Below are 13,101 nucleotides of genomic sequence, written 5' to 3'. Positions count from 1 at the left end.
TCACCTTTGCTCTTTAACATATATATAGAGCCTCTTGCTTGTAAAATCAGAGCTTCAGAAGAGATACCCCCCTTTGTTGTGATGGACTGGTCAAAGAAACTTGGGCTATATGCGGATGATATTATTGTTTATTCTTCTAATTTAGTTGGTTCTTTGGAAAATTTAGTGAAGACAACAACGGATTTTGGTAAGATCTCTGGATATCAGTTAAACCAAGATAAAACTGAAATAATGACTTGGAATCTTAATACGGGAGGGGTAAAAACTACAGCAGAAATGACATATCTTGGAGTTAGGATTACTCAGAAAATTGAAGATTTGGCAAAAACTAACTTTGATAGAGTGAAAAAAGAGGTTGGTGACACACTAAAAGGCTGGATGAATTTACCCCTGTCAATATATGGAAGATCTAATCTCGTAAAAATGGTGATTGTACCTAAAATTACTTTCTTGTTTGAGACTATTCCGTTGGGTTTTAAAAAGGAATGGCTGGTTAAGTTACAGAGTATGATAACATCATTTATTTGGGCGTCAAAGGCCTCCCGAATCTCATGGAAGAAAATAAGGAGGAGAGTAAATAAAGGAGGGTTGGCGGCTCTAGATATACAAATTTATGCATGGGCTTTTTGTTTAAAAAACTGCAGGATGTTGTTGGGTACCCTTTTTAGTTCTCAGATCGGCGGACTATTTGGGATAATGCTGAAGAGATCAGGATATCACGAGTTTGGTTTTTTATATAAGTTTGCAGACCCCAAATTTTTTAAAATGGTGAGACTCAAGACTTTGAGAGATTTGGCCGAGATATGGTACAAAATCAGGAAAATATCTAAACTCCCCTATTTTAGCCATATGGCTCCAATATGGGAGTCTCCTAGAGCTCCTTCCTGGACAAGAGATGCGCTAGCATTACATCTGAAAAAGGAACCTGCTTTGCAAAGGTGGAAAGATTTGTTTCAAGACGGCAATTTAATTTCTTGGGGTTTTTGTCAGCAAATGTGGGCCCCAGTTTTTTCAAAATACAAATACTTACAGATTCAAAGCTGGGCAAATCATTTGGAATCAGAGATCGGAATGGAAAATGACTTTGAGTTAAAGTTGGAGACAGGGGCTTTCAAGAAGGAAGTAGCTTTCTGGTATTGGCAAATACTAGAAATGGAGGATGGATCATTTGACCTACCAGAGACCCTGTGGAAGGATAGCTTGCCAAGGATCGCGACAGAAGACCAATGGCAAGTAACTATGTGCATGCTATATAGAAATGTTAAACCTGCAAACCTAAGGCGAAACCTTTTATTTACCATTCACAGGGCATATTGGTCTCCGTATAGACTCTCTAAATTTAAGGATGGAGGGATTGTCGGATGTCCAAAATGCAAAGCTCCAAATGTTGATGACTTACACATGTTTGTATCTTGCCCAAATATCAAGCAATTCTGGATTGACGTGAGTAATTCTCTCTCCAAATCTCTGAACCAATGCATTGAGGTAAGCCCTGAATTAATTATTACTGGGAGATATGATTTACAAAACAGATTTTTGAATAATAATGATAGACTTATTTTTTATGCCATGTTGCTAGCACGTCGAGAGATATGTAAACTATGGGTCTCACCACTTAGTCCCATCTTAATAGATTGGATTTTAGCCATGAGGTACATGGCTAGGCTTGATATGTTAGACCGCTCTAAAAGAAATAGAGGTTTTTGGATACCCTTCCTGTTAAATTTTGGTTGAGTTACATTTATGTTAAAGTCCGATGATTAAGCCCGTGCCTGTCTCGCTGGTATATGGACTATTCTAGGACGATAATAGAGATGGTGGAGGACACACATGTTGGGTCAGGTGGTCAAGAAGGATAGTTTAGAGGAAGGCCAGACTCAAGAATATGTGTTGTCTACGCCCCATTACTCTAATCCAGCCTAAGAGACAAAAACAGCCCAGTGGTGGATTAGAAAGAAGTTATGGGCGGCAAGACGGCAAATGAGGATAAAAAAATTTTTTGTTTAAAAAAAACACATGACCTGGACAATTTGCATTTACCAACTGTGAAGCACATTAGTGAAAAAGGAATAAAATCGCAGACATTGTAAATTACTCCACAGAAGAAATAACAAGCATAATAAAGAAAGGCAAAAGTGATGGTGCTCTGGGTCCAAATGGCATTCCCCAGGCTACTTTTAAATATGATTCGGAGTACTGGAGCCCAATACTAGGGAAAATATACACTGATGTAGAATTAATCAATCAAATCCCAGAAAGCTGGCAAGGATCAATCATTACTCCCATTTACAAAGGAGGGGACAGATCGAGTTCAAAAAATTATTGGCTAATTGCCTTACAGGATGTTGAAGCCAAATATTTTGCCTCATTTATCCTTAAAGATCTATCTGAATGGTCTAGTGATTGTAACCTAATACCAATAAATCAAACTGGATTTAGGAAGGGCATCGGAACCACTACAAATATATTGTCGCTTTCATTGATCGCAAAAAGATGTAAAAACAGAAAACAAGATCCCCATCTGTGTTACATCGATCTAAAAGCAGCCTTCGACAGTGTCGATCGGAAACTCATGTGGTCTAAATTAAAATCCTGGGGAATACCTGAAAGGATATTGAAAGGTCTACTACTTTTTTATACAGATACCTGGGTACGTATGAAACTTGGAAATGGAGCCAGACTATCAAGGAAAGTGTACACTCACATGGGTCTAAAGCAGGGGTGCGTACTAGCACAGCACCTTTTTAATTTATTTATTTCAGACCTTTCAAGAAAACTAGATGGAATTAACTCACACCCACCTAAATTAGGAAAACGTCTATTATCGCACCTGGCCTACGCAGATGATATTGCTCTCTTAAGCCTGACTAAGGTAGGTCTGATAAGGCTATTAAATGAACTCTCAGAATTTCTGCTGGCAAACAACCTAGAATTAAATCCCTCAAAAGCCCAAACTATGCTTATTGCAAATCGGACAGCTACGACTCAACAAATTAGACTAATGGGTAACCCACTGGAGAAAGTATCATGCTATAAATATCTGGGATTTTTTATTGATGACAAATTTTCGTTTTGTGATCACCAAAAGTACACGAAACAACGAGAATGGGCCCTAACTTTCGCCCTCAAACAAAACCCTGACAAAGAAGTTAGAGGGTCTGTCCTTGAAACCATTACTAACGATAATGTCAGGCAAAGCTCTGCCAACATTATCATCACCAGCGCTGCAATGCATGGAAACGCAGCAGAACCCTAAACAGTCTAATAGCGCACATTTACAAAAAGATTCTTCTACTTCCAAATACTTCCTCACCAGCTCAGATGCGTTTGGAGTTCAGGCTAATGAATGAAACATTGGGTAGGCTCTACTCATACATTAAAGAATGGTATCAAATAAAACAAAATGTAGAAAAAAACGGCCTCAATGAATCCCTATGGCAGGAAATAGATATTAATAATAAATAAAGCTGCAAGGTTCCACTCATTACTGACTGATAAAGATCTTTTTCGCACAAGAAGTCACACGTGGACCCTGATCAACACCTGTAAAACCTTGAAACAAGCAGCCTATCTGGACTCTACTTATTCCATCTATGTAAAGAGGAAATTAATAATGTTAAGGTTCGGACAGTTCCCTACTCTTGCGGAAGCCCCTCACTGGAAACTAATAGAAAATTAAAATTGCCAGCATTGTGGTTATAAAAAAGAAGATTTTATTCATCTTGTATGACACTGCAAGCCATGCAACCAGCCCGATCCACAATATTGCGGCAAGCATTTCAGGACAGAGGCATAAGATCGTGCAGGTCAGCTATCATATGTGGACTAGACTCCAACGACCCTCAAAGTAACTGCAAATTGATTACATTTTTACAAATCCACGAGCACGAACTGAATGTTAAATCAAAGTAATAATATGATAAGCATTTTACAATTATATAACTTACTAGGATTTAATGCTTTTACAGAGATGTAATTTGTATGTGACGCAGATTTTCTTAAACTAGAATTTGGTATATTGTTATGGTTTTAACTAACTGAACAATAAAATAAACAATAAGGTGTGCCCACTGGCATGCGTGTATGCATCGCCCATATTGCTGAATGCATTGGAGCACTTAATTAAGAAAGGTAGCATCTAAGGTGGTGAAACGATGTTAACATGCGCAATGACTGGCACCACACCGTGAGTGAGCACAGTAATGTATTTTTTGAAATGCATAGTCTTGTCCATGAAAAAAAGTATATGAAAAGTGAACACTAAGTGTCTGATAAGAGTTTGGTGCAGTTGTGCAGGCTCACCGCTGGCACAGCTGCACGAAACCCCGCAAGGACCGCCCGCCATATTACGAGTTGAACTCATGCAAGGCGGATGGTCCTTTGCCTTTCTCATGGCGGAGCCTGAAAAACAGGCACCACATTGGCAAAAAAGTTACTGTACGGCAAGGACGCTGAGGTCCATGCTGTGCTGGAACTTTGGGGGTATACAAAAGGGGGAAGATGTTGTGCGATCCTGAATGTATCCCCATGGCAGGGGGACCATAGGGGCCTGTAGGGCACTCTTTGTTCCTCTATTGCTTGTCTTTTCATGAGTTCCTGCCACAAAATGGTTGGTGGTGGCCAAACTTGTAATATGCTCAGCAGGACTGCACCATTTCTGCTGAGCATCTTACATTGAGGTGCAGATGCGTCACCGTCAGGGAACGACTGTTCCTGGGCGCAGCCTATGGCCCTCCGCCGCAATGACTTTCAAAGTCGTAATGCAGTGGACGGTGGACCACCACCGCAAGTCCAGCTGTCGGGAAACCGCCAGACTCGAAACCAGTCCCTAAATTCATGTTAGATTGCATATTGTAGCAGCTGAAATGTCAATCCTGATCTTTCTCAGGGTTTCAGCAGGTAAAGGGGTAGCCTGTTTCGCATATGGTGGGCTAGAGCAAGGATGAAGGAATTTCAGCGCAAAACTGTAGGGGCCATGCTCATCTCCTGAATATAGAAATACCACTAAAGTCCTGCTATTGATGCTGAAACCAAGAAAAATTGGTACATTATGAGCTTTTCCTGGAAAGGGGTAAACAAAAAAATATTCATGACTCTAAGTTAGTCTATATTCTCTGTGGCCTGTATGTATTTTAAAAAGTGTGTTATTCATTTACTGAATATGTGACAATAGCATTTATTTCACTACCTTGTCTTGATATCAGACGGTTTATATATTTTGTGTCTCTCATTTCTGGGTTATTCAGGCTATGTCAGGTTGAATATTCATTTGCTAGCATGAAAGGATTTCAAAGCACCTTAGAAAAAGTTAGAATTAATATGGCATTTCCTGGTAATGTTACATGTGTACTCCTTCAATCGTGTTTTACTTGTTGAGAGAATACATTTATAAAGAAATCATTCTTTCTAGTCACATCCTTATCCAAAGAAGTATGAGTTATTGATACGAGATAGGAGACCACATTTATATCTAAAATATTTATTTATGTAAAGTGTTTTGATAAAATTCTGTAGTGAGCTTCAGGAAACGTTCTGATGGTCTTTAGTGTCAGGTCCGCGTTTTACATTATTCCATCTTAAAGGTTGTTGATAATTATGATTTGAATTCCATTGTGTACAGATATCATATAATATTTTACAGAGGTAAGATAGTAGGTACAATCAAGATGAGCCACTGTCTCGAATACCTTCCTGTCACTCAGTGGCTTCCTGTGTCCTGAACACTGAGTAGCTGAGATTTTTACTTTCTCTTGGCCTCAATTGGCCTTCCAATAATGGTGCAATGTTCGTTTAAAACACTTGTCACAATTTATCACTTCTCTTTTCCATGTCTCATCTCTGTTCTCTAACTCCTATCATAAATACGTTTCATAACCAAAGTCGAGGTATTCCCTTCAATTGGGCCTGCTCTTTTTTTCAAAAACCATGTTTATTAGAGGTTCAATCAAGTGCAGGCACAGCCCTCCACAATCAGGAGGAGACTGTCAACAGTGAGCATGAAACGGCACATTTACGGCATAGCATCGAACCCCTCGTGTATAGCAATTTTCTAAACAAGGACACATACCCAACCACCAACCCCCCAACACCCCCCCAACCCCAACTACTACCCACCCCTTATCCCACCCTAACCCCGTGCACGTGATCATCAATCAACCAGAATAGAAGATGTACATAGGTGGGGCCGGCCAACGGCCTACGGTGCAGGGTCCACATCTTGAGGCAAGGCATCGTCCAGGTCCATAGGAGGGTCGAGGGGGAGGCCCCGAAAGTCTGCCCATCGTTTCCATATTTTGAAATGTTTGCGGGGACACCCCCGAGCCTCAAAAACAGGCTGTTCCAGTCCCATGATGAAGTCCAGGCCCGCCTTCCAGGCACTAAGGGGAGGGGCTCGCTCGCTTTTCCAGGCCTGTGCCAGATCCCTCTTTGCCACCACCAGCCCCAACAGCAGTAGGTGGCGCTTGTAGATGTTGCCCCCGATATTTTCTAACACATGCAGAAGGCCCAACCGGGGCGTACGGGGCAGATCCCATCCCAGCACCTCAGACAGGCAATTCCAAACCCCGGCCCAAAACCGAGTCAACCGCTCACAAGACCACACAGTATGAAGGAGGGTGTCCCTCTCTGAACCACACCGCAGACATTCCGGGTTTGCAATCAGGCCCGCCCGCCACAGTCGCTCCCTCGTAAAATAGGCTCGATGCAGGTATTTGAATTGAATAAAGCGGAGGCGGACTGCAATGGCAGCCCCCCGGGGGGATTCAAGGGCTTCGCGCCAATCGTCCTCGTCCAATGAGCCGACATCGGCTTCCCACAGGGCCTTCAGTGCCGAGAGCGAGGGGGAGCAGTGTGTGACCAGGGATCGGTAGATCTGGGAGACTTTTTTGTCACCCAAGTCACCCATAAACAGCTTTGCTTCTATGGGACTGAAGTCTGGGAGCTGCTCCAGCCCTACCAGGCTAGGAGTAAGGGCGTGGCGAAATTGAAGGTAGCGAAAGAACTGGGACCTGGGCATGTTGAATTCAGTGCTGAGCTCCTGAAAGGATTTAAGAGTGGTGCCGGTGAGGACATGCCCCAAGGACGAAACCCCGATTGCGTCCCAGCCGTCAAAGCCCTGCAGCGACGCCAGCGCCGGCAGCAGGCCATTACGCCACAGCGGAGTCTCCGCCGTCAGTTTGCCCCACCACCCCATGCGGTGTAGGGCCCTCCGCCAAACGGCGAACACTACCTGGGTAACACGTGGAAGCAACCGTCGCCTCCTGGCCGAGTACAGCAGAGTGTGAAGGGAGGCGTCGCCCATCAGAGCGTGCTCCAGGGCGTAGGCCGGGTCACTGCGGTCCCCATACCACCACTCATTGAGCACCAGGAGATGGGAGGCCTGATAGTAGGACAACATATCCGCGGTAGCCAAGCCACCGCAGTAGGTAGAGAGGAAGCACGTATGGAGCGCCACCCTAGAGGCACCCCCAGCCCATAAGAATCTGCCTAACACTGAGTCAACACTGCGAAACCACTGCGGGTCAATCGGGTAGGGATGATTCTGCAGCTGGTAAAGAAGACGGGGCAAGGCCACCATTTTGAAAATGGCCGACCGGCCGTAGATGTTAAGGGGCATACGTGTCCACGTTTTGATGTCCAGCTGGACCCGGTCCCAGACCGGCTGAACGTTCCGGCCCCACGCCTCCGTAGGCGAGGCAGAGAGGAAAACTCCCAAGTATTTCACACCCTCCACTGCCCTCCGAAGGGAGGCTGCCCACTGAAGGTCCACCGCGCCATCACCCAGCACCCAGAGAGTCGATTTACGCGGGTTAAGATAGAGTCCCGACGCCTGGCCGAAGCCCTGCATCAGCTCCAAAACCCGGGGGCCTGTAATTCGAAGGTCGGTCATAAAGAACAGCACATCGTCCGCATATAAGGCGATGCGGTCCGTGTGATCCGTGTTCCAGACGAAGCCCCGATACAGCGCGTCAGCGCGGACCCTAGCAGCCAGCGGCTCCATGGCCAACGCGAATAGGTAGGGGGAGAGTGGACACCCCTGACGTGTGCCCCGGGTAACCAGGAATCGTGCCGAGGCCGCCCCGGAGATCCGCACCGAGGCAGTAACCTCCGTGTAAAGCAAGCGGACGTAGGAGATGAAGATCGGGCCAAGGTTCAACAGTGGTAGAAGAGTGAATAGGAAGATCCAACTGACTGAGTCAAAGGCGCTATCGATGTCGGCCAGCAACAACGCCGCCTGGTCCTCCGAAGCACCGATAGCATCAATCGCCGCCTGCGCCCGCCGTATGTTGTGCCGCGTCGCCCGACGCGGCATAAAGCCAGCCTGATCAGGATGAACGAGGGCAGTGATGTGGGGGAGCAGGCGGTTCGCGAGTGCTTTGGCCAAGAGCTTGGCCTCGAAATTAATAAGGGAGATAGGCCGGTAGGAGTCGTGACGGTCCGGGGGTCGTCCCGGCTTCTGGAACACAACGATCTCGGCATGCCGCCAGTCCGGTGGGAGGCGGCCCTGCCCACGCGCCATCTCCAACGCACGTAGGTAATGTGGCCCGAGCTGCAGATGGAATTTTCTGTAGAACTCACTGGGAAAGCCGCTCGGTCCAGGTGCTTTGCCCACATTCAACTGACCCAGCGCGTCTCCGAGTTCCTCTGCCGTCAGTGGGAGGTCGAGTGCATCCCGCACCTCATCAGACACCGCAGCTAGGGGGACCGAGGTAAGATAGTCAGCGACGGCAGCGGGAGCGAGAGCCTCCCGGGAGGCATATTGACACTTATAGTAATGCGCAAAGCTTGCGGCCAGAGTAGCCGGGTCTGTGATAGTCACACCCGCAGCGTCCACAAGGCCTGGGAGCATAAGGGGCTGCAGGGTTTGTTGACATAGCCGATGAAGCATTGTGCACGATTTGTCGCCCCACTGATACACCCGGCTACGGGTGGCCAGCCACGCTTGTCGGGCTTCATTCAATAATACCGAAGAGTGCGTTTGCTGCGCCTGCAGGAGTTGTCGCAGGGTGATGTCATCCGCCGCAGCTCTGTGGCGAGCCTCTAGCTCTTCCACCCGGTCCGCCGCCGCGGCTATGCCCTCCAACCATGCCCGGCGAGCCGACGCGCACCAAGCCAGATCGATACCCCGCAGTGTGGGTTTCATGGCTTCCCAGACTGTCACCGCGTCCACCCCCAAATCCAGATTATCCTGCCAGTACTGGGCAATGGCACCACGAATATGCTGGGAGTAGTCGGGTCGCTGCAGATGCCATGTAGACATCCGCCATCGGAAGGGCTGGCGTGGTTTATGCAGGTCTACCTGGACCGCCACCGGGGAATGGTCGGAGAGCCCGCGAGGCCGTATTGCCGCCCCTTTCACTCTGGCAAGGTGGGCCCGTGGAACGAAGACATAATCTAGGCGCGAAAGGGAGCCATGAACCGCTGAGACGTAAGTGTACTCGCGGCGCTCTGCATGTAGATGCCTCCATACATCAGCCCAACCCAGCACATCCAACATAGCGCCCAACCGCGTAGGAGGGGGGGACAGGTGCCACCCCGAGCCTCCGCTGCCGGTCCACAGCCACATTCACAACATCATTCCAATCGCCGCCAATTACCGCCAGGGAATCAGGGAGTTCTGCCCATAAAGCGAATAACCGTTCAGCCAAAGCCCATTGCAGAGGGGGGGAGCATACACACACCCAAACACCACCGACTCCACACCAACTCTCCCTTGGATGAACACAAAGCGCCCCTGAGGGTCAAGCCATTGGCGCTCGTGTGTGTACGCCAGGCGCCTATGTACAAGAATAGCCACCCCCCTGGAACCCCTGGCAAACCCTGCATGGAACACCTGGTGGAAGCCAAAGCGCTGGAGACTGAGGGCTTTCGTACCCAGCATGTGTGTTTCTTGGAGCATGAGCACATCTGCAAGATCCCTTTTGGCCCAGCGTAGTACCGCCCCCCGTTTTATCTTATCCAAGAGACCCCGGACATTCCAGCTAAGAATATGCATGGCGGCGCCAGTAGGCGCCAAGCGAGGGACGTCAGCCATCATCTCGATACATCGAACCCCACTCACCCCTGCCCCCGGCCCTGGCCCCAACCCCCACAGTAGCATAGGTCAGAAAGATCACGTGCACCCCAATGAACAGTACCCCAATACCCTCACCCCTCACACTGCCAAACCCCCCAACACGCCACCAAACCATCCCAGACCCCCCACCCCAATACCTCAAGAAACAATGAAGTACCTGTCGTGGCATACGGTAGTTTAGGCACAAAACAGAGCACCAAAAGTTAGGTACGCCAATGGATCCCACTTAACCCTCAAGTACTAACCAAGCACACACCCCAAAACAAGAACCTCCCCAACCCCAACAGCAGGAGGCAGCCCACCAAACATGCCCCCCCCAATCCATAAGCAGCAGCAATAACATCACGAATACAGTGCAGTGGACCACAGGAGTCCCGCTGAGGCCCGTAATGGCCAAATAGTACCGCACCAGACCGTTGAACAGCAGTCCGCCGTCTCAGCAGGTGGCCCCCAAAGAGATGTAGAAGTCAGGGGTCAGCCGTCAGGAGTCACGACCCCCCGCCAGAATGATCCGTCTCCGGCTGCGTGTCGCCCAAAAGAGGGTCCCGAGACAGGGATCTCCGCCTCGATCGGGACTTGCGGTGCTGCTTCCCTTTGGCCCGCTGTTCGCCCCGCTCCTGAGAAGAACTGCGGGAGGAGCCGGAGTGGAGCCCCGGCTGAACATGTGGGCGAAGCCGGACCGCCTCGTCAGTCCAAGCAAAGACGGCCTCCGGGGTATCAAAGAAGTGTGTCCTCGAGTTATAGATGACCCGAAGGTGGGCCGGGTACAGCAGGGAGTATTGGAGCTTTAGGCCCCGGAGCTTAGCCTTGGCCGCCAGAAAGGAGTGCCTCTGCTGTTGAACTAACTTTGTATAGTCAGGGAAAATCATGATTTTGCAATTATCGAACAGCAGGGTGTCCTTGAGCCTCGCCTCTCGGAGGATGATATCTCGGTCGTGGTAGTTCAGGATCCGGGCTATGATCGGGCGAGGCCGCTCCCCAGCCGGAGGCTTCTGCGTCAGGGCCCGGTGGGCTCGTTCCACCACAAAACAGCTCGATAGGACGTCCGGGGGCAGCCAACTCTCCAGCCACCGGGAAAGGAAGACGTCCATAGGCCCCTTCTCGCAGCCCTCCGGAAAGCCCACAAAGCGGAGGTTATTTCGCCGTGCCCGCCCTTCGGCGTCCTCCACCCGGAGCGCTAGGCCCCGCTGCGTCTGCTCCAGATCGGCGACCCTCTTCTTCAGGGCATCGACATCGCCTTCCACCGTCGTGACCCGGGTTTCTGTCTCTGTGATGCGGGCCACCGTATTTCGGAGGTCTTGGCGCAGCAACATCACGTCGGCGCCCACCGCGCCGATCTTCGCGTCCAACATGTCCCGGGATTGCGTGATGGCCGTGAGCAACGCTGCATTGTCCGGGCCGGCCGTCTGACTCCCCCCGGCCGCCCCGGCACCACTCCCCGGGCCGGTAAATTTGTCGATGGGACCCGTTGTGGCCGGGGTGAGGCCGCCTTTGCCCCTCGTCATGGCCGCCGACGGAGCGGACCGGTGGAAAGTGTCCGCTACGGGTCACCTCGCCGAGGCAAGCAGCAGGAGGGACGAACACAGGTGCAGGCCGTCCCACGTCGTCAGGAGAGAATGCAGACCCTGGAGCGAGGGGGGGCTCCCTCCTCCCGCCGAGGCGCCGGGGCCACCACGCAGGGCCCAACGCCGGATCCACCGTCTCCGGGCACGCCTCCGCCCCGCTAGAGACAGGCCGGGGCGATCAGGATACGCAGTAGGTCTCCACCATCGACATGTCGGGACCCCACTCCGCAGGGCACGGTCACGAGCCCCTGACTCCGGCTCCAGTGACTCCGCCCCAACAGCGCGGGCCAAGATGACTGAGGCCCAGCCAGCCTCGTGGCGCCTCCAGCGGGCGGATGAAAAAAAAAATCGAGGCCCCGGCTCCCCACGCGGCAAGTAGGCCCAGAATGGACGGCCCTCGATGGTCGAGCAAGTGGGCGTCCGGAGCTCAAAGAAGCACACCACCGGGATCCTCTGGACTCCAGCAAACCCCCGCACCAGCAGAGATGGGGGAAGAGGAGGTAGGGCCAGGATAAGTTAGCGGATAAAGAACGGGCTGGCAGGAGCTCTACAGAGCCGCGTCCGCCATCTTCGCCCTCGAAGCCACGCCCCCCTGGGCCTGCTCTTTTTTTAGCAGATCAGAGTCCAGTGGAGGAGCCACTTCAGAAAAAAACGTGTTTTGTGAGGATAACACAGTCCACCCTCAATAAAGCCATCAAGACATTAATATGCATAAGATTGACGGTTAATGTAAAGCATTCCACAGAAAGAGTACCAGTGGAATTGTTTTGTTGTCAGATGTGAAAGTCATGGGTATGCCATTGACTTTAGGTTTCTTGCCACTCATTGTGATATTTTTGTTCCAATGATATTCAACGTCTGCAGAAACCATGCTGTTCTCTAGTGAATTCTATTCTATATTGTTCCTGAGGATATTAGCAGAAAAATTGCTTTGGGTTCATGATAAATCAGTAGTATCAAGGCTAGTGGTGAACCTTCCGTCATTATTTACTTCTGCAGTCCACAAGCCCTTCTAAAGTGACCATTCCGTAGCATATGTGCTGGACATGCTGGGTATTTAGGACTCAAACGTGCACGTCCCAAGTCAGCATCAGCGTCTCCTGAGGTTCACCACAGTGGACTCTCAATATCAGTTCCAGGTGTTAGCCTCTGGCTATTATCAGCTCCTTGAGCTTTCATAGATATATAGAAAGTATATAGTATAGAAAGGCATTCACCATATTTAAACAGATAACTGGAGGATTCAAGCCAAAGTCTTTCTGCAAACACAAATGGGCACGAGTATGGTGAGGTCTAGGTCGGCCTGCCTTTATGTGGAGGGTATATCATATGATGCAATCTCAATGGTTGTTCTTCATCAAAGCCCCCACACCTACAGAAGCAATGGTGCCACTAGCTTGAAGCCTCTGGCAACCCTCTGCCTTGTGGTGGTTCCCAGACTATATAAACTTCATCCTTCAG

Source organism: Lissotriton vulgaris, chromosome 3_1, assembly GCF_964263255.1.
Source record: "Lissotriton vulgaris chromosome 3_1, aLisVul1.2, whole genome shotgun sequence".
In the NCBI taxonomy this organism is placed as follows: Eukaryota; Metazoa; Chordata; class Amphibia; order Caudata; family Salamandridae; genus Lissotriton; species Lissotriton vulgaris.
The sequence above is the reverse complement of the archived record's forward strand: the minus strand, read 5'-3'. Positions refer to the sequence as shown.